The following is a 25,356-nucleotide window of genomic DNA, read 5'->3' as shown; positions in this document are numbered from 1 at the left end:
TAACCTAATTGTCCGTTAGAACAAAACTGCCTGTCTTGGTCTAACCTTTAGTGCTTTTCAAAAAAGCAACAGCATTTTAGAACACTTTTCTTTTCCTTTGAGGTATTTAAGATTCACACATCTGTTCAAGCACATAGACTCTGATTCCACAGTAGGTCTACATATTTTGTTATTCTCTTACTATTTTGAGTAGCACGTACTCCTGAGAAAGTACTATCTGAAATTTTAAAATTGCTGATCTTTGAAATAAGATGTATTTCAGTTGTGGATTTTTAATACATTGAGATGAAAGTAAAATTCACCCCCCCCCCCCCGCCGCCCTGCCCTCAGGAACAAAGAGCTCTTATTGAAGTACAGAAACTCAAGTCTACCTTTCTACTCCAAAGAGCATTTCTTTCTTTTTTGAATTTAAATTTTAGTTAGTTAACATACAGTGCAATATCAGTTTCAGGAGTAGACTTCAGTGGTTCATCACTTACACACAACACCCAGTGCTCATCCCAACAAGTGCCCTCCTTAGTACCCATCACCCACCCACCTCCCTCCATCATCCCTCAGTTTGTTCTCCATTGTTAGAGTCTCTTGTGGTTTGTTCCCCTCTCTCCTCTTCCCCCCGCTTCCCATATGTCCATCTGTTTTGTTTCTTAAATTCCACATATGAGTGAAGAAATCATATGGTATTCGTCTTTCTCTGACTTATTTCACTTAGCATGGTACATTCTAGCTCCAACCATGTCATTGCAAATGGCAAGATTTCATTCTTTTTCATTGCCGAGTAATATTTCAGTGTGTGTGTGTATGTATGGAGATATGTGTGTGTGTATCTGTATCTATATCTTCTTTGTCCATTTATCAGTCGATGGATATTTGGGTTCTCTCCATAGGTGAGCTATTGTTGATAGCACTGCTATAAACATTGGGGAGCATGTACCCGCTTTGAATCTGCATTTCTGTATCCTTTAGGTAAATACCTAGTAGTGCAATTGCTGGGTAGGGTAATTCCATTTTTAGTTTTTGACGAACCTCCATACTGTTCTCCAGTTTGCATCCCCACCAAGAGTGCAAGAGGGTTCCCATTTAAAGAACATTTCTTACGAACGTTTCCAGAAAGGCAATAAATGCTCCAGAACAACCTTTGATATATGCTTGCAAAGATAACACTGTTTAATATCAATAATGAAAATGAAGCAAAATGAGAAGAAGGGGAAAGGAAAGAAAAAAAAAAGATGCTTCAAAATTTGAAGCTAAAATATGCATAAAAGATAGTCATGGCAGTATTTTTTGAAATGATGTACATGTCGTATACTTAGCAATGTCATGCTTGTTAAAACTGTAGTTAAGGAGGGGCCCCTAGGTGGCTTGGTCGGTTAAGCGTCCGACTTCGGCTCAGGTCATGATCTCACGGTCCGTGAGTTCGAGCCCCGCGTCGGGCTCTGTGCTGACTGCTCAGAGCTTGGAGCCTGTTTCGGATTCTGTGTCTCCCTCTCTCTCTGCCCCTCCCCTGTTCACGCTCTGTCTCTCTCTGTCTAAAAAATAAAAACGTTAAAAAAAACAAAACAAAACTATAGTTAAGGACTTAACAGATGAGCGGGAAATCCACTTCTGAGGTCCATTTTTCTGCATATTCCTAGCACAATGTAATTTCTACCCAGAAGATGAGGACGCTACTTGGGAACATAAGTACTGTCCAATTTTGGCATTGCGAGGTGCTTTTTACCCCTCATGTGACAAAAACATGGATGGAGGATCAAAATGTTGGAGGTTTATAACCAAAGGTGATTTTTCATGTGATTTCAATCTACATTTCAACTTTTAATAAAAGACGGTTCAGCCAATCACACCGCAGCAAGAAAGAAAGGTAGCCGGCCACTCGCTCTAGCCAACCAAAAGGTCAGGTGTTATTCGGGTTGCTAGTGGAAGAGAAAGGGTTGAAGACACCCACACAAAGTTCTACACGTGATTACAGAGCAAATCCATCGACAGCTATAGTATTTGAAGTCTGTGGTATGATTATTGACTGGCCATTATTACCCCTGGCACCTTCCATTCTTCCTAAGAACGTCATTAGAGTAGTTGTCCAAAACTGAAGGTGCTCTCCTGGCCCATGAGTAAGTACCTATGTCACACCATGTGAACATGATAGGACACAGTGATTCAAAGATTTAAAACAACAGGTTTCAAGCTGGTGTAAGGAAATAAAGTTCAGATCCTTTGGGAAAAGTCACACGGCATGGTAAATGAACATCTAGATCTGTCATTGCACTTCAAGTCATGGTGAATTTTGCAAACTCGTCACACACACACGCACGCGCACGCACACACACAAGTCCAATGGCATATTTAGAGCAAAAAGAAAAGTGCACATAGGGCAAACCACTAAAGCTAGCTAGCTTCCTTCAAAAAATAACAAAAGATGGGGTGCCTGGGTGGCTCAGTCCGTTAAGCATCTGAGTCTTGATTTTGGCTCAGGTCATGATCTCACGATTTGTGAGATCGAGCCCCATGACAGGCTCTTCACTGACAGCACAGAGCCTGCTTGAGGTTCTCTCCTCTTTCTCTGCCCCGCCCCACTCATGCTTTCTCGCTCAAAACAAATAAATAAACTTAAAAAAATAAAAATAATAATAATAGGGTCGCCTGGGTGGCTCGGTCGGTGAAGCGTCCGACTTTGGCTCAGGTCACGATCTCGCGGTTTGTGGGTTCGAGCCCCGCGTCGGGCTCTGTGTTGACAGCTCGGAGCCTGGAGCCTGCTTCGGATTCTGTGTCTTCCTCTCTGTCTGCCCCTCCCCTGCTTGCACTCTGTCTCTCTCTCCCTCAAAAATAAATAAAGATTAATAATAATAATAATAAAAGGTGGTTAAAATAAAGCAATCGTTGACTTAAGTAAATATGTGAACACACACTTGACAGATGTGACCTTAAGGGACTAACGGTTTAAAAATAAAAATCAGTCATTAAGCACAGTGTAATTTTCTGCCTATTACATTTTATTATTTTTTTACTTAAAACAATTCTGTTTTATTTATACTCACGTATGAAAAGAAATGGCTGCACTACCGTGTTTCCACACATATCAACAGTGGAAACAGAATTCAATAAGGAATCACTTCTAAATTTCATGAAGAACACGCAAACATTAAAACACTGATCGCTTACAGAAAGCAGAGTGGAGAACAAAACCATCAGCCAGCACTTTCATTGCCATTAAAGAGCAGCACTCTGAGAAGAATCAAACCAATTAGCAATATTCATCTGTGCCGCAACAGAACGTACACAGACAAAAGTCAGTGACGGGACTGATTTTACCACTTTTACTGAGCCATTCTATCTTCCTCACACCCAAAGCAAAGAAAGAAAACCTAAAAAAACATGTTCTCATCATTATTCACAATAAAAAGGGTCTGCTTCATTCTGCAGGCCTGGGCATGTAACAGGGAGCATTTAATGGTACAAGTGGATCAAAGTACCATTTTGATTCTGACCCACTGAACAGAATCTCATAGGTACTTGGTGACTAGACCAAGTCCACGGGAACTGGGATGTACTTACTGAACCGCTTCTGAGGCATCCCCAGATCTCACTAAATACGAAAAGACCCTACACAAGAAAAGATAACAATCTGTCCGTGAACTATATCTATAGGCTCTTTCTTTAGCGTAAGGTAGACAAAGGGGCCCTTTCTTGAGTACATGGACACAAGCATTTGTTGTGGTCTAAAGGTTGCTGGATTGATATTGTATCTGTTATAATGAAAATAAGATGTAAATCAAAGCCACTGCCAGATAAAGAAACTTCCACAACTTGTCTCAATTCCTCAAATAATGGAGTAAGTTTCTTTTCTAGTCTAATAATTACTTCTGTATTGATTGGCACTGCTGCTGGCTATGAAACTCACCCCCAAAGGTAAACGATTATATCAAACCACTTGGTAGGTGTTATAGTAACAGACGACAGTTTTGTTTTTTTGAAAGTCCAAGTTTTCTCTCTTCCTCTGTTTGCAAAGGAAAAAGTAGTTAAGAAGCCAGGTCTGAAAGCATGCTCCAGAGCACTGTCACTGGCCACTTGAAAAAAAATTTTTTTAATGTTTGTTTATTTTTGAGAGACAGAGAGAAAGAGAACACATGTGAGCAGAGGAGGGGCAAAGAGAGACACACACACACACACACACACACACACACACACACACACAGAATCTGAGGCAGGCTCCAGGCTCCGAGCTGTCAGCACAGAGCCCAATGCGACGCTCAAACCCGCGAACCGCGAGATCACGGCCTGAGCTGAAGTCGGACTCCCAACCGACTGAGCCCCCAGGCGCCCCGTCACTGGCCACTTTAGTAACAGGCACTGCATCTCTATCTGACCCAACAAGAGCATAGAGCCCTTCAACACTTGGTAATGTTTCACACAGGAACTGCTTTAGGTCATCTGCCAAGATGAACCCCTTTCTCCCTCAGGATAAATCTCCATGCATGGCTTTCTGGGCTGTGATGTTCTGTCAGCTGTAAAGTCAGGTACAGCTTCAGACAGTCTCCTCTGAAAGCCACTGTCATATGATTTGTCTCCACTAGTTACATTTTAAAAATACTTTCCCATAAGCCACAGAGTATCTTGATGCACAGTCAGGTTAGCACGCTATTGCTGATCTGCTAATTTGTCTTAATGTGGTAGGTCAACTAATAATTCAGAAATCGGAATCCCCGCCCTTGATGTTGAGGTGCTATGGTAATATCAGGCAGACTGCAGCTAAAATTTTTGTTGGTTTTGCCAGAAAGAAATAGATAAATGTGCTTCAGCAGGTAAGTGGAAGAAGATATCACTAGCCAGAGATACCAGTGTGAAAATCTTTTCTGAACACCTGGGTTCTTAGGCTTTCACACAAAACAGACTTTAAAACAAAGGCTGTACCGGGAGATGAAGAAGGGCATTACATAATGATAAAGGGACCAGTTAAACAAGAAGTATTGACACTTCTAAATATCTATGCACCCAACATAGAAGAACCTAAATATAAAAAGCAAATGTTAAGAGACACAAAAGGAGAAACTGACAGTAATACAACGGTAGGGGACTTTAACATCCCACCTTACGTCAATGGATAGATCATCCAGGTACAAAAGTAATGAGAAAACATTGGCTTTAAATGACATTTTATCTTTTTTAAGTTTACTTATTTATTTTGAGTCAGGGAGAGAGAGGGAGCATGAGAGAGAGCATATGTGTGAGTGGGGGAAGGGCAGAGAGAGAGAGGGAAAGAGAGAATCCCAAGCAGGCTCTACACTGTCAGTGTGGAGCCTGACACTTGGCTCGAACTCACGAACCATGAGATCATGACCTGAGTTGAAATTAAGAGCTGGAGGCATAAAGACTGTGCCACTCAGGTGCCCCTTAAATGACACTTTAGACTAGAGGTGCTTAAGAGATATATACAGAATATTCTATCCGAAAACAGAAAATACACATTCTTCTCAAGTGCACATGGAACATTCTCCAGGATAGGTCACATGTTAAGCCACAAAACAAGCCTCAATAAATTTAAGAAGACTGAAATCATAGCAGGCATCTTTTCTGACCACAACAGTATGAAACTAGAAATCAATTACAAGAGGAAAACTGGAAGAAAACACAGACACTTGGAAACTCAACAACTGATTAATTAAGAAATCAAAGAAGAAATGAAAGTACCTTGAAATGAATTAAAATGAAAACACAATGTTCCAAAATCTGTATGATTCAGCAAAAGCAGTTCCAAAAGAGAAGTTATAGTGATTCAGGCCCACCTCAAGAAACAAGGAAAGTAACAAATAAACAATGAAAGTTCACAGGAACTAAAGGAACTAAAAAAAGAGGAAAGCCTAAAGTTAGTAGGAGGAAAGAATAAAGATCACAATGGAAATCAATGAAATAGAAAAAGAAAGAAAGAAAGAAAGAAAGAAAGAATCAATGAAACTAAGAGCTAGTTCTTTGAAAGGTCAACAGAATTGATAAATCTTTAGCCACATTCATCAAGAAAAAAAGGGAGGAAGCCCAAATAAAATCAAAATAAAAGAGAGAAGTTACAATGGATACCACAGAAATACAAAGGATCGTAAGAGACTACTACAAACAATTGTATGCCATTAAATTAGACAACCTAGACTAGACCACTTTCTTACACCATACACAAAAGTAAACTCAAAATGGATGAAAGACCTGAATATGAGACAGGAAACCATCAAAACCCTAGAGGAGAAAACAGGCAACAACCTGTTTGACCTCAGCTGCAGCAATTTCTTACTTGACACATCTCCAAAGGCAAGAGAATTAAAAGCAAAAATGAGCTATTGGGACCTCATTCTGCAGTGCAGAAGATAAAAAGCTTCTGCACTGCAAAGGAAACAATCAACAAAACTAAAAGGCAACCGATGGAATGGGAAAAGATATTTGGAAATGACATATCTGATAAGGGCTAGTATCGAAAATCTATGAAGAAGTCACCAAACTCCACACCCAAAAAATAAATAATCCAGTGAAGAAACGGGCAGAAGACATGAATAGACCTTTTTCCAAAGAAGACATCCAGATGGCCAACAGACACACGAAACGATGCTCAACATCACTCATCATCAGGGAAATACAAATCAAAGCCACAATGAGAAACCACCTCACGCCAGTCAGAGTGGCTAAAATGAACAAATCAAGAGACTATAGATGCTGGTGAGGATGTGGAGAAACAGGAACCCTCTTGCACTATTGGTGGGAATGCAAACTGGTGCAGCTGCTCTGGAAAAAAGTGTGGGGGTTCCTCAAGAAATTAAAAATAGAACTACCCTGTGACCCAGCAATAGCACTGCTAGGAGTTTATACAAAGGATACAGGAGTGCTTATGCATAGAGGCACATGTACTCCAATGTTTATAACAGTGCTTTCAACAATAGCCAAATTATGGAAAGAGACTAACTGTCCATCAATTAACAAGTGGATATATATATATATATACAAATGGATTTATATATACAATGGGATACTACTTGGCAATGAGAAAGAATGAAATCCTGTCATTTGCAGCGATGTGGATGGAACTGGAGGGTATTATGCTAAGTGAAATAAGTCAGTCAGAGAAAGACAGGTACCATATGTTTTCAGTCATATGTGGATCTTGAGAAGCTTAACAGAAGACCATGGGGGAAGGGAAAGGGGAAAAAAGGGTTACAAACAGAGAGGGAGGGTGGCAAACCACAAGAGACTCTTAAATTCAGAGAACAAACTGAGGGTTGATGTGGGGGGAGATGAGGGAGAGGGGGAAGAGGGGAAAATGGGTGATGGGCATTGAGGACGGCACTTGTTGGGATGAGCACTGGGTGTTGTATGGAAACCAATTTGACAATAAATTATATTAAAAGAATTAGACAACCTAGAAGAAATGGATAAATACATACAATCTTCCAAGACTGAATCAGGAAGAAATAGAAAATCTGAAAAGATTGATTACTAGTAATGAAATTTAATCAGTAATAATACAAAAAAAAACCCAACAAACAAAAGTCAGGACAAGACCGTGAATTCTACCCAACATTTAAAAAGGAGTTAACACCTACACTTTTCAAACTATTCCAAAAAATTGAAGAGGAGAAAATGCTTCCAAAGTCATTCCACAAGACCAGCATTACCCTGATATCTAAACTAAAGACACTACAAAAAAAGAAAATTATAGGCCAATATCCCTGATGAGAAGAGATGCAAAAATCTTCAACAAAATAATAGCGAACCAAAGTCAACAACAAATTAAAAGGATCCTACACCATGGTCAAGTGGGATTTATTCCAATGACATAAGAGTGGTTCAATATCCCCAAATCAATCAATGTGATATACAATATTAACAAAACAAAGGATAAAAATCATGTGATCATTTCAGTAGAAGCAGAAAAAGCATTTGACAAATTCAATATCCATTTATGATAAAAATTCTCAATAAAATGGGTATAGAAACAATGTACGTCAACAGAATGAAGGCCATATATGACAAATCATAGCTAGCATCATATTCAATGGTAAAAATTTGACTGATTTTCCTTTAATATCAGAAAAAAGACAGGTATTCCCACTTTTGCAACTTTTATTCAACATAGTATTGGAAGTCCTAGCCACAGCAATTAGGCAATAAAAAAGAAAGGGGAAGGAGAAGGAGCAGAGATAGAGGGAGACACAGAATCTGAAGCAGGCTTCAGGCTCTGAGCTGTCAGCACAGAGCCTGACATGGGACTCAAACTCACAAATGGTGAGGTCATGACCTGAACTGAAGCCAGACGCTTAACTGACTGAGCCACCAGGTGCACCAAAAGCTGCTTCTTTGAGTGGATAAATCAAGTCAATAAGTTTTTAGCCAGGTTAACTAAGAAAAGAGATAAAACACAAATTACTTCTATCAGAAATGGAAAAGGGGACAACACTACAGATCCTGTGGACATTTAAAGGAAAATAAAGGATTACTATGAACTGTTCTATGCTCACAAATTTGATAAGCTAGATGAAATAGACCAATTCCTTGAAAAACAACTTGCCAAAACTCACACAAGAAAAACAGACAATCTGCATAAGCTGATGTCTATTAAATAGATTGAGTCAACAACAAATAACCTTCCAAAACAAAAGAGCATTAGGTTTGGCAGAGTTTACTGGTGAAATCTACCAAACATTTAAGGAAAAAATTATGCCAATTCTCTACAATCTCACCCAGAATGTAGAAGCAGAGGGAATACTTCCTAATTCATTCTATGAGGCCACCATTACACTAATATCAAAACCAGACAAAGACATTCCAAGAATATTATAGACCAATACCTCCCATGAACATAGATACAAATATCTTTAGTAAAATAATAGGAAATTGAACCCAGTGATAAGTAAAAATAATTATACACCACAAAGAGGTAGGATGTATTCCACATAATGCAAAACTGGTTCAACATTTAAAAATCAATTAATGTAATCGACCACATCAACCACCTAAAGAAGAAAAATAACATAATCATATGGATACAGAAGAAGCATTTGACAAAACCTAGCACCCATGCATGGTAACAACTCCATAAACTAGGAATGGAGGAGAACTTTCTGAACTTAATAAAGAACATCTCCAAAAGAAACTCAAAAGCTAACATCAGACTTAATGGTGAGAAACTAGAAGCTTTCCTGCTAAGATCAGGAACAAAGCGAAAATGTTCCCTCTCACTACTTCTTTTCAACATTGTACTGGAAGTACTACATAAGACAATAAAAAAAGGACATAAGGATATACAGATTGAAAAAGAAAAAATAAAACCATCTTTGCAGACGATGTGGTTGTCTCTGGCGAAAATCTCAGAATCAAGAACAAAATGTTGAAACTAACAAGCAATTATAGCAAGGTTGCAGGATCCAAGGTTAATATACAAGTCAATCACTTTCCTATCTATCAACAATAAACAAGGAGACTTTGAGATAAAAAATACAATACCATTTACATTAACACCTAAAAAAATGAAATACTCAAGTATAAATCTAACAAAATATATATCAGATCTACATTAGGAAAACTATAAAACTCTGATTTAAAAAAATCAAAGAATTAAATAAATGGAAGATTCCATGTTCATGGATAGGAAGGAACATAATATTGTCAAGATGTTAATTCTTTTCAGCTTGATCTACAGAATCAACACAATTTCCATCAGGGTCCTTTCATGCTATTTTGTGGATATCAACAAACTGATCCTAAAATTTAGATGAAGAGGCAAAAGGCCCAGAATAGCCAATGTAATATTGAAGGAGAAAAATGAAGTCAGAAGATTTAAACTACCAGACTTCAACACTTACTACAAAGCTACAAAAATCTATAAATCAAGACAGAGGAGACTTGCACATGATAGACAAATAGATCAATGAAACAGAGTAGAGCCCAGAAATAGACTTACTCAAATACAGTCAACTGATCTTTGACAAAGGAGCAAAGGCCATGCAACGAAAAAAAGAGTCTTTTCAACAGATGGTGCAGGAACAATTGGACATCCACATCCAAAAGGATAAACCTAGGCCGTACACTTTTTACAAAAGTCAATCCAAAATGGCTCAGATACCTCAATGCAAAATGCAAGACTATTAAACTCTTGGAAGATTACACAGAAGAAAATCTAGATGACTTTGGGTTTGGTGGTGACTTTTTAGATATAACACAAGACTTCACACATGAAAGAATTATTGATAAGCTGGGCTTCATTAAAAGTAAAATCTTCAATTCTGCAAAAGACACTATCAAGAGAATGAGAATACAAGCCACAGACAGGGAGAAAATACTTGCAAAATATATATCCAGTAGAAGACGATCATCTAAAATATACAAAGAACTCTTAAACTTAACAATGTGAAAACATACAGCCTGATCAAAAAATGGGCCAAAGATCTGAACACACACCTCACAGAAAACATACTGGTGGCAAATGATCATACGAAAAGACACTCAACATCAAATATCATTAGGGAATTGCCAATTAAAATGACAATGGGTATCACCACACACCTATTGCAATGGCCCAAATCCAGAACACTGACAACACCAGATGCTGACAAGGACGTGGAGTAACAGGAACTCCCATCCATTGCTGGTGGGAATGCAAAATGGTACAGCCACAGCAGTCTGGTGGTTTTTCACAAAACTGAACATACTCTTACAATATACAATCCAGCAACTATGCTCCTTGGTGTTTATTACCCACGGGAGTTGAAAACTTATGGCCACACAAAATCTTGCACACGGATGTTTATAGAAGCTTTATTCACAACTGTCAAAATCTGGAAGCAACCAAGAGATGCTTCAGTAGGTGGGTGGACAAATAAACTGTGGTCCATCCAGACAATGGAATATTCCTCAGTGTTAAAAAACAAATGCGCTAGGAAGTCACGAAGACATAGGGAAAACTTAAATGTCTGTGACTAAATGCAAGAAGCCATATGAAATGGCTATATACGGTCTAATTCCAACTATATGACATCCTAGAAAAAGGCAAAACTAAAGAGACAGTGAGTGGATCCCAGGGGTTGGGGGTAAGGGACAAATGAAGAGGCAGAGAGCACAGAAGTGAATGAAATTATTGTGTATGCTACAATGGCAGACACTTGGACACTTGTCATTATGTATTTATCAAAACCCATAGAATGTACACAAGCTGACAGAACACCACTAAGAATGAACACTAACATAAACTATAGACTTAGGGTGATAATGATGCCAGCTCATCAACTGTAACAATGTGGTGTAGTTTGTTCATAACGAGGGAGGCTGCGCATGTATGGAGCAAGGATATATGTGGCAATTCTAGGTCATTTCTGCACGATGTTGCCATCAACCTAAAGCATCTCTAAAATATAAAGTCTACGTAAAATAAAAAAAGGGGCGCCTGGGCGGCTCAGTCAGTTAAGCGTCCGACTTCAGCTCAGGTCATGATCTTGCGGTTCGTGAGTTTGAGACCCGCTTCAGGCTCTGTGCTGACAGCTCAGAGCTTCTGATTCTGTGTCTGCCCCTCTCTCTGCCCCTCCCATGCTCATGCTCTGTCTCTCTCTCTCTCTGTCTCTCAATAATAAATTAACGTTAAAAATATTTTTTTAAATAAAAGAAATTAGCTATCAATCCAAAAAAAAAGACATGGGTGAACCTTAAATATGTATTATTAAGTGAGTAATCAATCCAGTCTGATTAGATGAAATACTATGATTCTACTTACATGGCATTCTGGAAAAGGCAAAACTACAGAGACAGTAGAAAGATCAGTGATGACCAGAGGTTCAGGAGTGGAGGGAGGGTTAAATAGACGAGGCACAGGAAATTTTTAGGGTGGCAAAACTAGTCTGTAGGATACTGCCATGGCGGGTATGACATTACACATTTGTCAAAACCCACAGCACTCTATAGAACAGAGTGAGCCTCAACACAGGCAAATTAAAAAAAAAAAAGGTTTAGAAGATTGAGGGATCCCAGGAAAGAATGTAGGCTGACAAGAGAATGTATTACAAAGGTATGAAACAACCTGAAGTGGGCGAGGGGAAAGGTGCTGGCTAATAACCTATGGAAATGAATGGAGTCCGTAAGACTAAAGGCAAAAGGAAGTGCACGTAACTGTTATACTCTAGTTGACAATGCTGTCTTGCAGAGGGGTGTGCTTACCAATTGTGACACTTCTACACACGTGTGGTGTTGTAACTGCACAATTAAATAAATGGATGGCAACGGCAGGAGCCGGGTTTATCCTTGCTGGATAGGGACTCTACAGATAAGCAAGGGAAAGAGGCTAGAAGGGCTGGGGTGGCAATGGATCAGAGCTGGAGACATCTATGAACTCGTGTTTAGTTTGATGTAGATACAAATGGATACACGTGGAAACATTGATGGAGATGTGTGTATATACTAATCAGGACCACACATTTATGTCCCAGCTCAGTCAGCTGAGAGGAACAAGAAGCAACAATATCCCATGGCAACAAGAACACTGGCAGCCAGATCTGGGTGTCTTGTATCATCCTCAACAAAAGAAACCAGGGCTCCTTAGAGAGAAATGGCTGATTCTAGGACTAGGAAAGGAAATACACAAGGTAAGCCTGGGGCATCGTGTAGTGCTGGAAAATAAGAAAGGGCACACACACACACACACACACACACACACACACACACACCAAAACAAAACAAAACAAAACAAAACAAAACACCCCAAACAACTATCTTGACCGGGTTATGTCAAAGAGACAAAGGTGAAAACTGAAAGACCTCCCAGTGGCCAAAGCTAGAACATACTGGAAAAAAACAAAGTGGTACTAAATTATAACTCAGAGTGTAAAATACATATCCACGAGACCATACTGGTATAAATAAATGACCAATTAAATATGGGGGGAAAGAGACAAATCTCCTTGCAGAATAATTTCAAAGAATTTATATGTATACTCAGCCTGACTCAAGGAAGGGGACATAAATTCTGACCCCTTAAATATGGGCCACACATAGTGACTTCCTTTCAAAGAGTGCATCATGGGAAGGAAGGAGAGAACAACTTCACAATGAGAAATGGGACAAACATGACCTCATTCAGGAGCTCAAGGTCAATATCAACAGTGATAAATTATGTTGTTAGGTAACCTTGAGGTGATGTAATGAAATGACACTTTACCTCTGTAATCTTCCAACCCAAAACCCATAACCCTAGTCCAGTCTTGAGAAAAGCATCAAACAAACTCCAACAGAGAGGTGTCTACAAAATATTTGATCAGCAGTACTCCTTAAAATTATCAAGATCATCAAAAACAAGGAAAGGCTGAGAAACTGTCCCAGCCAAGAAATGCCCAGGAAGACATGATGACTAAATACAATGTGGTATCTGAGATGTGACCCTGGGACAGAAAAAGACATTAGGTAAAACCCAGGAGATGCAAATAAACTAGGAACTTTGGTTAACAATAATGTATCAACAGTGGTTCATTGATTGTAACAAATATCTCATGTTAGCGTAAATGTTAGTAATGGGGGAAAACTGGGTGTGATACTTATGAAAACTATCTGCTAGCCTCTCAATTTTTCTGTAAATTGTAATTGTAAATTTCCAAATAAAGTATATTTAAAAATAAATATTAAGTTACCTCATTTTAAAATTTGTAATAGTTAATTTATTATAGAACGAAAAACATATAAAATTTTATGTTTTAAAGTACGGCCAGAGCAATGAGGCAAAGAATAAAGGACATTCAAAATAGAAGAGTGACCAAGAAGAAAACACAGGCAGTGATCTCTTTGATATTGGCCTTAGCAACATTTTTCTAGATATGTCTCTTCAGGCAAAAGGAACTAAAGCAAAAAGAAGCTATTGGGACTACAGTAAAATAAGCTTTTGCCCAGCCAAGGAAACCATCAACAAAATGGAAAGGCAACCTACAAAATAGAGGAAGATATTTGCAAATGATATACCCAACAAGCGGTTAGTGTCCAAAATATAAAGAACTTCTACAACTCAACACTCAAAAAACCTCCAGTCTAATTTGAAAATGGGAAGAGAACTTGCATAGACATTTTTCCAAAGAAGATGTACAGATGGCCAAAAGATACATGAAAAGATGCTCAACATCACCAATCACCAGGGAAAAGTGAATGAAAACCACAGTGACCTATCCCCTTACACCTGTCACAATTGTTAATATCAAAAAGACGAGTAATAACAAGTGTTGCCATTTGCAACGATGTGGGTGGAGCTAGAGCATATTATGCTGAGTGAAATACACCAGTCAGAGAAAGACAAATACCATATGAGTTCACTCATATGTGGAATTTAAGAAACAAAACAGATGAACATATGAGGGGGGGGGTAGAAAAAAGAGAGAGGGAAACAAATCCTAAGAGACTCTTAACGATACAGAACAAACTGAGGGTTGACAGGGGGAGGGTGGGGGGGGGCGGGAGGGAATGGGCTAGGTGGGGGTTGGGGATCAAGGAGGGCAGTTGTTGTGATGAGCACTGGGCATTGTACGTAAGTGTTGAACCACTGAATTCTACTCCTGAAACCAATATTGTACTGTATGCTAACTAACTAGAATTGAAATAGAAATTTAAAAAGAAAAAAAATGAAATAACAAGTGTGGGGGAGGATGTGGACAAAAAAAGGAACACTCGTGCCCTTTTGGTGGGAATGTAAATGGTGCAGACACTCTAGAAAACAGAAAATTAAAAATAGAAATACCGCACAATCCAGGAATTCTACTAATGGGTAGAATTACCCAAAGAAAATGAAAATACTACTTTTCAAGACGCATGCACCCCTGTTTATTACTGCTTTATTTACAATAGCCAGATAGGAAAGCACCCAAAGTGTCCACTGATAGATGAATGGATAAAGAAGATGTGGTGTGCGTGCACACACACACACACACACACACACACACACACACACCCAATGGAATATTACTCAGCCATAAAAAAGAAGGAGCTCTTGCCATATGTGACGACATGGAAGGACCTAGAGGGTATTATGCTAAGTAAAATAAGTCAAAGAAAGACAAACACAATATGATTTCACTTGGAATCTAAAAAACAAAACAATCGAAAGCAGAAATAGACCCATAAATACAGAGAACAAACTGAGGGCTGCCAGAGAAAAGAGGTTGGGAAGGCGGTGGGCAAAATGGGCGAGAGGGAAGGGGAGATACAGGCTTCCAGTTATGGCATGAGTAAGTCCCAGGACTAAAAGACAAATGGCAGTGTAGGAGACTTGTGTGGCGACAGGTGGCGGCTACACTTGTGGTGAGCACGGCATAACGTACAGAGACGTCAAATCACCATGCTGGTCACCTGAAACTAATGTACCACTGTGTGTCAGCTATACTTCAGTTAAAACAGGTTTTTTAAGGATAATCCTTCTCCGCTGGTTTATTGGGAGGATTAAATGAAATAAGAGACGAGCACTCAGTGCTGCCTGATGGCGTTTACAGGAAGGACCAAGAGTAGGCAAATCCGTAGACGCGGACAGAAGAACGGTCTGCTGGGGCTGGGGGGAGACAGAATGGGGCGATACCATTTAATGGTACGGTTTCAACTTTGCAGGATGAAGAGAGTTCTGGAGATGGGTGGCAGCGATGGGTGCACGGCAACGTGAGTGTGCTTAATGCCACCCAACTGTATGCTGACATAGTTCAGATGGTATAGTTTGTGTTGTACGTATTTTACCACAAATTTTCAAAGAAGTGCTTAGCACACTGCCAGGCAATGTTTGTTGATCTAAAGAAAAAGGAGAAGCGTGAGCTACTTACAGCAGTGATAGGAAAACAAAGCAGACATAGACAGAAAGCGGGAAGCAGGGCGAGGAAGGTGGAAACCGTGAGGGACAGGAGAGAAGTCCCAAGAAGAATGTCATACGAAGCAGGCTGCTTCTTCTGGTCACGAGTCATAGTTTTCTTTTTTCCTGGTGCCAAAGCCTGATGCTTTGGGGAGAGAATAAAATACTCATTTAATCCACTAAACACGTAAAAGGCATTGTTATTATGGCAATTGTACGGGACATTTTCTATCTTCAAAGTGTTTTGTTGAATGACAGGACATTGCCAAGAGTCGACGGTTTTTGCAAAAATGGCAGTTTCAGACGGTTTGATCTATTACACAGAGCCACTGTTCCTACTCTTACCATTATATAACCTTCAAAAAAACATGAGGTCCTCCATGGGGATATCAGGGCATATTCTACATTCACACAGAACTTTATGGTTTTCTAAGTCTTATTTAATCAGAATCTCACCAATCATCAACCTAAACCTTTGAGGAGAGTATTTTTACAAAAACAAATGGCTTTGGGGACACCTGGGTGGCTCCGTTGGTTAAGCATCCAAATCTCAACATTGCCTCAGATCATGAGTTCAAACCCCACATTGGGCTCTGTGCTGACAGCGTGGAGATTGCTTGGAATTCTGTCTTCCTCTCTCTCTCTCTCTGCCACTGCCCCAATCATGGTCTCTTTCTCTCAAAATAAACAAACATTAAAAAAATAAATGTTTGTTTTTACAAGAGAGTAATGATAAAATAGTAAATGATAATACAAAATAACATCAAAGATGCAAACCACACATTTAACAAACTGCACCATATATGTATAACCATATATAAAAAACCATTTGCCCAACAACCACAGAAGGCACATCTTTTCAAGAGCACACAAACACATTTACAAAATTTGACCATGTATATTGAGCCATAAAGCAAATCTTACCAAGTTTCAAGGAACTGAAATCATACAGTACATGTTATCTGACAATGCAATTAAGTTAGAAATCAAAAAAAAAAATGTATACAATTTATATATTTAGGTAAAAAATAAATAATAATGGAAATTAAATAATATTTTATGTTGAATATGATGAGAATTGACATATCAAAACGTGCAGCAGGAAAGAAGGCAGTGCTTAGAGAAAAGTATTTAGCCCAAGATATGAATATTTTAAAAAGGCTGAAAATAATGAGCTAAGCATCCAAGACCATTAAAGAACAATAAAATAATCCAAGAAAGTAGAAAGAATAGAAGAACAAATATTAATAAAATAGAAACCTTCCATGTATTATATAGGATCAACAAAGACAAAGGTATTTTTTTGTCTTTTGTTTTTTGTTTTAACTTAATTAATTAAATTTACATCCAAGTTGGTTAGCATAAAGTGCAATAATGACTTCAGGAGTAGATTCCAGTGATTCATCCCCTACGTAGAACACCCAGTGCTCATCCCAGCAAGTGTCTTCCTTAATACCCCTTCCCCATTTAGCCCATCCCCCCTCCCACAACCCCTCCAGCAACCCTCAGTTTGTTCTCTATATTTAAGAGTCTCTTATGTTTTGTCTCCCTCCATTTTTATATTATTTTTGCTTCCCTTCCCTATGCTCATCTGTTTCGTATCTTAAATTCCTCATATGAGTGAAGTCATATACTTATCTTTCTCTGACTGATTTCGCTTAGCATAATACCCTCTAGTTCCATCCACATAGTTGCAAGTGGCAAGATTTTATTCTTTTCCATCGATGATAATACTCCATTATATATATATATATACATATATATGTATGTATATATATATATATACATATATGTACATACATATATACATATATATACACACACATATATATATACACACACACATACACACACACATATATATATATATATACACACCACATCTTTTTCCATTCATCCATTGATGGACATCTGGGCTCTTTCCATACTTCGGCTATTAGCAACAGTGTTGCTATAAACATTGGGGTGCATGTGCCTCTTTGAAACAGCACACCTGTATCCCCTGGATAAATACTGAGTAGTGCAATTGCTGGGTCACAGGGTAGTTCTATTTATAATTTTTGAAGAACCTCCATACTGTTTCCCAGAGTGGCTGCACCAGTTTGCATTCCCACCGACAGTGCAAAAGAGTTCCCCTTTCTCCACATCCTTGCCAACATTTGTTGTTGCCTGAGTTGTTAATTCTAGCCATTCTCACAGTCACGAGAGGGTATCTCATTGTGGTTTGGACTTCTATTTCCCTGATGATGAGTGACGTTGAGCATCTTTCTATGTGTCAGTTGGCCATCTGGATGTCTTCTTTGGAGAAGTGTCTATGTCATTTGCCCATTTCTTCACTGGATTATTTGTCTTTTGGGTGTTGACTTTGATAAGTTCTTTATAGATTTTGGATACTAACCCTGTATCTGATATGTCGTTTGCAAATATCTTCTCCCATTCCATCGGTTGCCTTTCAGTTTTGCTGATTGTTTCCTTTGCTGTGCAGAAGCATTTTATTTTGATGAGGTCCCAATAGTTCATTTTTGCTTTTGTTTTCCCTTGCCTCCAGAGACAGGTTGAGAAAAAAGTTGCTGTGGCCAAGGTCAAAGAAGTTTTTGCCTGCTTTCTCCTCTAGGATTTTGATGGCTTCCTGTCTTACATTTAGGTCTTTCATCCATTTTTAGTTTATTTTTGTGTATGATGTAAGAAAGTGGTCCAGGTTCATTTTTCTGTATGTCACTATCCAGTTTTCCCAGCACCATTTGCTGAAGAGACTGTCTATTTCATTGGATATTCTTTCCTGCTTTGTCCAAGATTAGTTGGCCATACACTTGTGGGTCCATTTTTGGGTTCTCTATTCTGTTCCACTGATCTGAGTGTCTGTTTTTGTGCCAGTACCATATTGTCTTGATGATTACAGCTTTGTAATACATCTTGAAGTCCAGGATCGTGATGCCTCTACCTTTGGTTTTCTTTTTCAGGGTTGCTTTGGCTTTTCAGGGTCTTTTGTGGTTTCATACAAATTTTGGGATTGTTTTTTTCTAGTTCTGTGAAGAATGCTGGTGTTATCTTGATAGGGATTGCATTGAGTATACAAGATTACTTTGGGTAGTATCGACATTTTAACAATATTTGTTCTTCCAATCCATGAGCATGGAATATTTTTCCACTTTTCGTGTCTTCTTCAATTTCTTTCATAAGCTATACTATGGTATACTATGGTATACACTTGGTGTATAGGAATGCATCCGATTTCTGTGTGTTGGTTTTATATCCTACAACTTTGCTGAATTCATGGATTAGTTCTAACAGGTGTTTTTGGTGGAATCTTTTGGGTTTTCCACATAGAGTACCATGTCGTCTGTGAAGAGTGAAAGTTTGACTTACTCCTGGCCGATTTGGATGTCTTTTTTTCATCATTTCATTTTCATCATTTCATCATTTCATCATTTCATCATTTTTGGATGTGTTGTCTGACTGCTGAGGCTAGGACTTCCGATACTATGTTGAATAACAGTGGCAAGAGTGGACATCCCTGTCATGTTCCTGACCTTAGGAAAGCTCTCAGTTTTTCCCATTGAGGATGATATTAGTGGTGGGTCTTTCATACATGGCTTTTATGATCTTGAGGAATAATACTTCTTTCCCTACTTTCTTGATGGTTTTTATCAAGAAAGGATGCTATATTTTGTCAAATGCTTTCTCTGCATCTATTGAGAGGATCATGTGGTTCTTGTCCTTTCTTTTATTGACGTGATGTATCACATTGATTGTTTTGGGGATGTTTAACCAGCCATGCATCCCAGGCATAAATCCCACTTGGTTGTGGTGAATTATTCTTTCATCATATTGTTGAATCTGGTTGACTAGTATCTTGTTGAGGATTTCTGCATCCATGTTCATCAGGGAAATTGGTCTAGAGTTTTCCTTTTTAGTGGGGTCTTTGGTTTTGGAATCAAGGTAATGTTGGCCTTGTAGAATGAGTTTGGTGTCTTGTAAACAGCATATAGACAGATCTTGTTTTCTTATCCATTCTGTTACCTTCTGTCTTTTCATTGGAGCATTTAGTATGTTGACATTTAGAGTGAGTACTTAAAGATATGAATTTATTGCCATTATGTTGCCTGTAGAGTTGGAGTTTCTGGTGGTGTCCTCTGGTCGCTTCTAGTCTTTGTCGCTTTTGGTCTTTTTTTTTGTTTGTTTGTTTCATCTTTTCTCCCCTCAGAGAAACCGCCTTAAAATTTCTTGCAGGGCTAGTTTAGTGGTCACAAACTCCTTTAGTTTGGGGGAAACTTTTTATCTCTCCTTCTATTTTGAATGAAGCCTTGCTAGATAAAGAATTCTTGGCTGCATATTTCTCCGATTCAGCACATTGAATATATCCTGCCACTCCTTTCTGGCCTGCCAAGTTTCTGTGGGTAGGTCTGCTGCAAACCTGATCTGTCTTCCCTTATAGGTTAAGGACTTTTTTTTCCCTTGCTGCTTTCACAATTCTTTCCTGAGTTTTGTGAATTTGACTATGATATGCCTTGTTGATGGTCGGTTTTTGTTAAATCTAATGGGAGTTCTCTGTGCTTCCTGGATTTTGATGTCTGTGTCTTTCCCCAGGTTAGGAAAGTTTTCTGGTATGATTTGCTCTCATAAACTTCTACCCCTTTTTCTCTTGCTTCATCTTCTGGGACCCCTATGATTTGGATGTTATTCCTTTTTAATGAATCACTGAGTTCTCTAATTCCTATATCGTGCTCTTTTGCCTTAGTTTCCCTCTTTTTTCTGCTTCATTGTCCTCCATAAGTTTGTCCTCTATATCGCTGATTCACTGCTCTGCATCATCCATCCTTGCTGCCATGGCATCAATTTGAGATTGCATCTCAGTTATCACATTTTTAATTTCGTCCTGACTAGATTTTACTTCTTTTATCTCTGCAGAAAGGGATTCTATGTTTTTTTCAACCCCAGCTAGTAATCTTATTATCATGATTCTAAATGCTGATTCAGACATCTTGCTTGTATCTGTGTTGGTTAAGTCCCCAGCTGTCATTTCTTCCTGATCTTTCTTTGGGGATGAATTCCTTTGTTTCACCATTTTGATGGAAGAAAAAGAATTCATAAAATAAAAATAAATAAATAAAATTAAAAATTAAAAACAAGACAAAAAATCCAAATAAAGAATGCTAGATCCCAGGTGTGTTGTGGTCTTGTTGAAAGAAGCTTGATAGAATAGAGGAAAAAAGGGAAGAAAAGAAAAAAAAGACAAAAAAAGGCAAATGTCTGAAAATTTTAGAAATCAATACAATAAAATAGAATAAACCGAAATGATGAAAGTAAAATAGAATTTTAAAAATTTACAAAAAAGTAAGAAATATAGTAAAAAATAAAAAATCTTTTTTACACAAATGAAAAATAAAAATAAATTTTTTCTCTTTCTATATTCAAGAATCAGAACAGAAAAAGAAAAAAATTGAATAGATGGACCAATGAACAGAATGAAATACAACTGAAATTACATCGGTTTCCCCTAGAAGTCAAGCTATGAAGCCCCTTATAGTCCGTAAACGAAGCAGGCAGACAGACTTGTGGTGTTCCTCTAAAGCACAATTGACCCAGCTGGACAGTGCTTGGTGTAACAGCTCCATTCTCCACTAGATGGCACTGCTTAGCTTACTTGGATGGATTGTTGGCGGTGCATGTAGGTGTGTTCGTGCACGTGCAGGAGGGGTGAGAATGGCATCACCCAGCTACCCAGTCTCCAGTTTCAGAACTCTGTGCTTTCCCCAACTGGCAATCAAGCATCCCTCCTTTGTCTCCAGCTTCCGTCACTCCCAGCTTCTACACTGTTTGTGACCAAGCTGTCAGCCTGCCAGGCAGCACCTCCCTCCCGACTTTTATCTCAAATGGGTCTATATTTCCAAACCCTTCACTTCTGAGGGCTGTGTAGCTTTGACCTGCTTAGACCCTCTCAGGGCGGGGGGGGGGGGGGGGGGTTCACTGAGCAATGGCCAGGTGCTGGCCCGTCCCCAGGAATGTTCACACGACCGTGCCTCTACCGATGCCCAGAGACCATGGCCAGGTACCAGCCACCCCAGAAAAAGTTCATGCAATCATATAGCAGCAGCCTTTCAGGGATTATGGAAAATCACAACACACATCTGGCACCAGGCTTCACACTTAATGACTTTGTTCCAGCACCAGCGAATGCCGTTGTTCTCCAGGGTCCACTGGGACCTTTGTCTGTGGGGAGAGGCCACACAGCCTCTACCCAATGTCCTCCCAGCAGTGAACTGCCTCTCCTCATGTGTCCCAAGGACCCCCTGGATCCCACTCTCCTCCTGGGGATTCCCACCAGAGCACCACCAGGTAACAAGCTGCAGAGTTTCAGACTCTGTGCTCCCCTGGTTTATAGTCTTAATGGAAGTTAAACCCTCTCCTTTCTTCCTTTTGTGTGCAGTCCTTTGCCGTTGTTTCCACTCTTTCTTTTCTCTCCAGCTGATTTTGGGGGGATTGTTTTCCCATACTCTCGTCCTGTCTCCGTCCTGTCTCCACAAGCAAACACAGCTCCCTGCCCTCCGCGGCTTCTCTCTCCCCCAGTTCACCTCTCCGCGCTGTGTACCTGCCGAGTTCTGTGGTTCAGGTTGTGCAGATTGTTGTGTTGATCCTCACATCAGTTTTCTAGATGTGCAGAATGGTTTATTGTTGATCTAGCTGCATTTCAGGCATGAGACAGGCAAAAAAAACTTCCATGCTGCTCCGCCATCTTGGCCCCTCCCTTAACAAAGGTATTTCTTTGATAAGACTAATAGAACTGACAAATTTCTAGTGTAATTTGTCAGAAAAATAAGAGAAAAATACAAATGCCAAGATTAGGATTGAAGAAGAATTACAGATTCTACAAGCATAAAAAATACATTAAGTGGACATTATTAACTTTATTTCAATATTCTGAAAATTCAGATGACATGGATGAATTCCTAGAAAAATACATCAGAAGAATTTAAGAAGAAATAGCAAACCTGAATACTCTTCAACCACCAAAGATAATGGTTGGTGGTCTAAACTCTTCTCACAAGGAAAACTCCAGGCCCAGATGGCTTCACACAAGTTCTACTAAAGTCAATGGAGAAATCATTTTAAACTTACAAAAAATTTTCAGATAACTGAAATGGAATAATCCATTCCCCCAACTCATTTTGTAAGGCTACTTTAATCTTTCTTTTTGAAGTAATCTCTACACCCAATGTGGGTCTCAAACTCACAACCCCAAGATCAAGAGTTGCATGCTCTACTGACTGAGTCACTCAGGAGCCCACCCTGAGGCTACCTGAATCTTTGGGACGGTATGAGAAAGATTGAAGTTTTTTTTCATTAAAAAAAAATTTAATGTTTAGTTGTTTTTGAAAGAGACAGACAGAGTGTGAGCAGAGAAGGGGCAGAGAGAGATAGGGAGACACGGAACCTGAAGCAGGCTCCAGGCTCTTGAGCTGTCAGCACAGAGCCTGATGCAGAGCTCGAACTCATGAGCTGTGAGATCATGACCGGAGGCAAATTCTGACATTTAACCAAATGAGCCACCCAGGCATTTTTTAAAAGATTTAAAAAAAATGTTTATTTATTTTTGAGAAAGAGAGTGCGAGTGGAGGAGAAGCAGAGAGAGAGGAAGACAGGGAATCAGAAACAGGCTCTGCACTGTCAGTGCAAAGCCCAACGTGGGGCTTGAACCCACAAACCATGACATCATGACCTGGGCTGAAGTCTGTTGCTCAACCAACTGAGCCACCCAAACACCCTGAGAAAGATTATTTATAGGCCAATTTTACTAATGAACATGGATGGAAAAATCCTAATAAAAATATTCACAAACCCAAACCAGCAATATATAAAAAAGATAAAACATCATAATCAACTAGTCTTCATTCCAGAAATGCAAAGTCAATTTAACATTAAGAAAATTAAGATAACTCTCCACCAAGAGAGAATCAGTGAGAAAAATCATATCATCACCTCAACAGACACAACAGTGTAAGAAAATTTCATCCATTCATAACAAAAACTCATAGCAAAATAGGAAAAATTATCTCTCTTAGCTGAGAAAGAGTATGTAAACCAAACCAGCCAAAACAAACCAAAACAAAACCTACAGCAAATATCCATAATGGTGAAACACTGAACACTTTTCTTTGGTACTGGAAATAAGATGAAGAGGCCTCCAATTACACTTCTACTCAACACTGTACTGAAGGACCTCCCTAGGACACTGAGGCAAGAAAAGGAAATAAAAAAAATATAACAGCTGCAAAAAAAAAAAAAAAGAGAGAAAATGCTTTCATTCTTTGAAGGTACATTGTATATATAAAACATTCAAGAGAACACACAGATAAATTATAAGAATCTATGAAAGTTAAACAGAATTGCTGGATACCTAATCAATCATTTTAAAAGTCATTTATTCTCGGGGCACGGGGGCTCAGTCAGTTGAGTGTCCAGCTCTTGACTTCAGCTCAGGTCTTGATCTCATGGTTCGTGGGATTGAGACTTGAGTGGGGCTCTGTGCTGACAGCTCAGAGCCAGCTTAGGATTCTCGCTCTTCCTCTCTCTCTCTCTCTCTCTCTCTCTGTCTATGCCCTCCCTACCCTCAAAATAATAAACTTTTAAGAAAAGGCATTTATTCCCATACCAGCAAAAAAAAAAAAAAAAAAAAAAAAAGACTATTGAAATTTTGTAAAGATAAAAACTTACAATTACATAACATACGAAATATCTAGGAATAAATCTAACCAAAGATGTGGTGATTATCTATGGAGAACATTATAGAACTCTATTGAGAGACATTAAGTAGATCTACAAGAGAGTTAATATTTTGTTCCCTGGTCAGAAGCTGAATATTATAAAGATGTCAATGCACTCCAAATTAATTCATAGACACAATACAATCCAAATCAAATTCTCAATGTTCTTTCGGAGGGAGTTTGTTTTTGTTTTGTTTTGTTTACATCAAAAAATGTATTCTAAAATTTATTTGGAACTACAAAAGGCCAAAAAGAGATAAAATATTCTTGAAGAGGAATAAGATAAGGGAAGATTTGTTCTAACAAATATCTAGACTTATTGCAAAGTTATAATTATTGTTATTATTTTTTTAGAGAGACAGCATGAGCGGGGGAGGGGCAGAGAGAGAGGGGGACAGAGGATCTGAAGCAGGCTCTGAGCTGACAGCAGTGAGCCTGATGTGGGGTTCCAACTCAGAAACTGTGAGATCATGACCTGAGCCAAGGTCGGATGCTCAATGGACAGAGCCACCCAGGTGGCCCGCAAAGTTATAATTATTAAGACAGTGTGGTGTTGACTCAGTGACAGAAAAAATACATCAGTAAAAGGATAGAGGGCTGGAAACAAACAAACACATACAATAACACTTGAAAAGTGACATTGTATAGGTGACTGGGTGGCTCAGTCAGTTAAGCATCTGACTGTTGATTTCGGCTCAGGTCATGATCTCATGGGTTCATGAGTTTGAGCCCCACATTGGGCTCTGCACTGCTTGGGATTTTCTCTCCCTGCTC

The 25,356-nt window shown here is 39.0% G+C and overlaps 1 protein-coding gene and 1 pseudogene across 7 annotated transcripts in view; both read right to left on the bottom strand.

Moving 5' to 3' along the window:
- The window catches only part of LOC132666560 (cytidine monophosphate-N-acetylneuraminic acid hydroxylase), a 133,969-nt gene that overhangs the window by 67,801 nt on the left and 40,812 nt on the right, over positions 1 to 25,356 (bottom strand). The gene's annotated exons all lie outside the window — the stretch shown is intronic.
- Positions 3,435 to 13,199, bottom strand: LOC144616285 (ragulator complex protein LAMTOR3 pseudogene; annotated as a pseudogene).

The sequence above is a fragment of the Panthera onca genome, chromosome B2 (genome assembly GCF_046562875.1).
Source record: "Panthera onca isolate mPanOnc1 chromosome B2, mPanOnc1 haplotype 2, whole genome shotgun sequence".
NCBI classification, from domain to species: domain Eukaryota; kingdom Metazoa; phylum Chordata; class Mammalia; order Carnivora; family Felidae; genus Panthera; species Panthera onca.
Note: the sequence above shows the minus strand (reverse complement) of the source record. Positions and strands in the feature narration are given on the sequence as shown.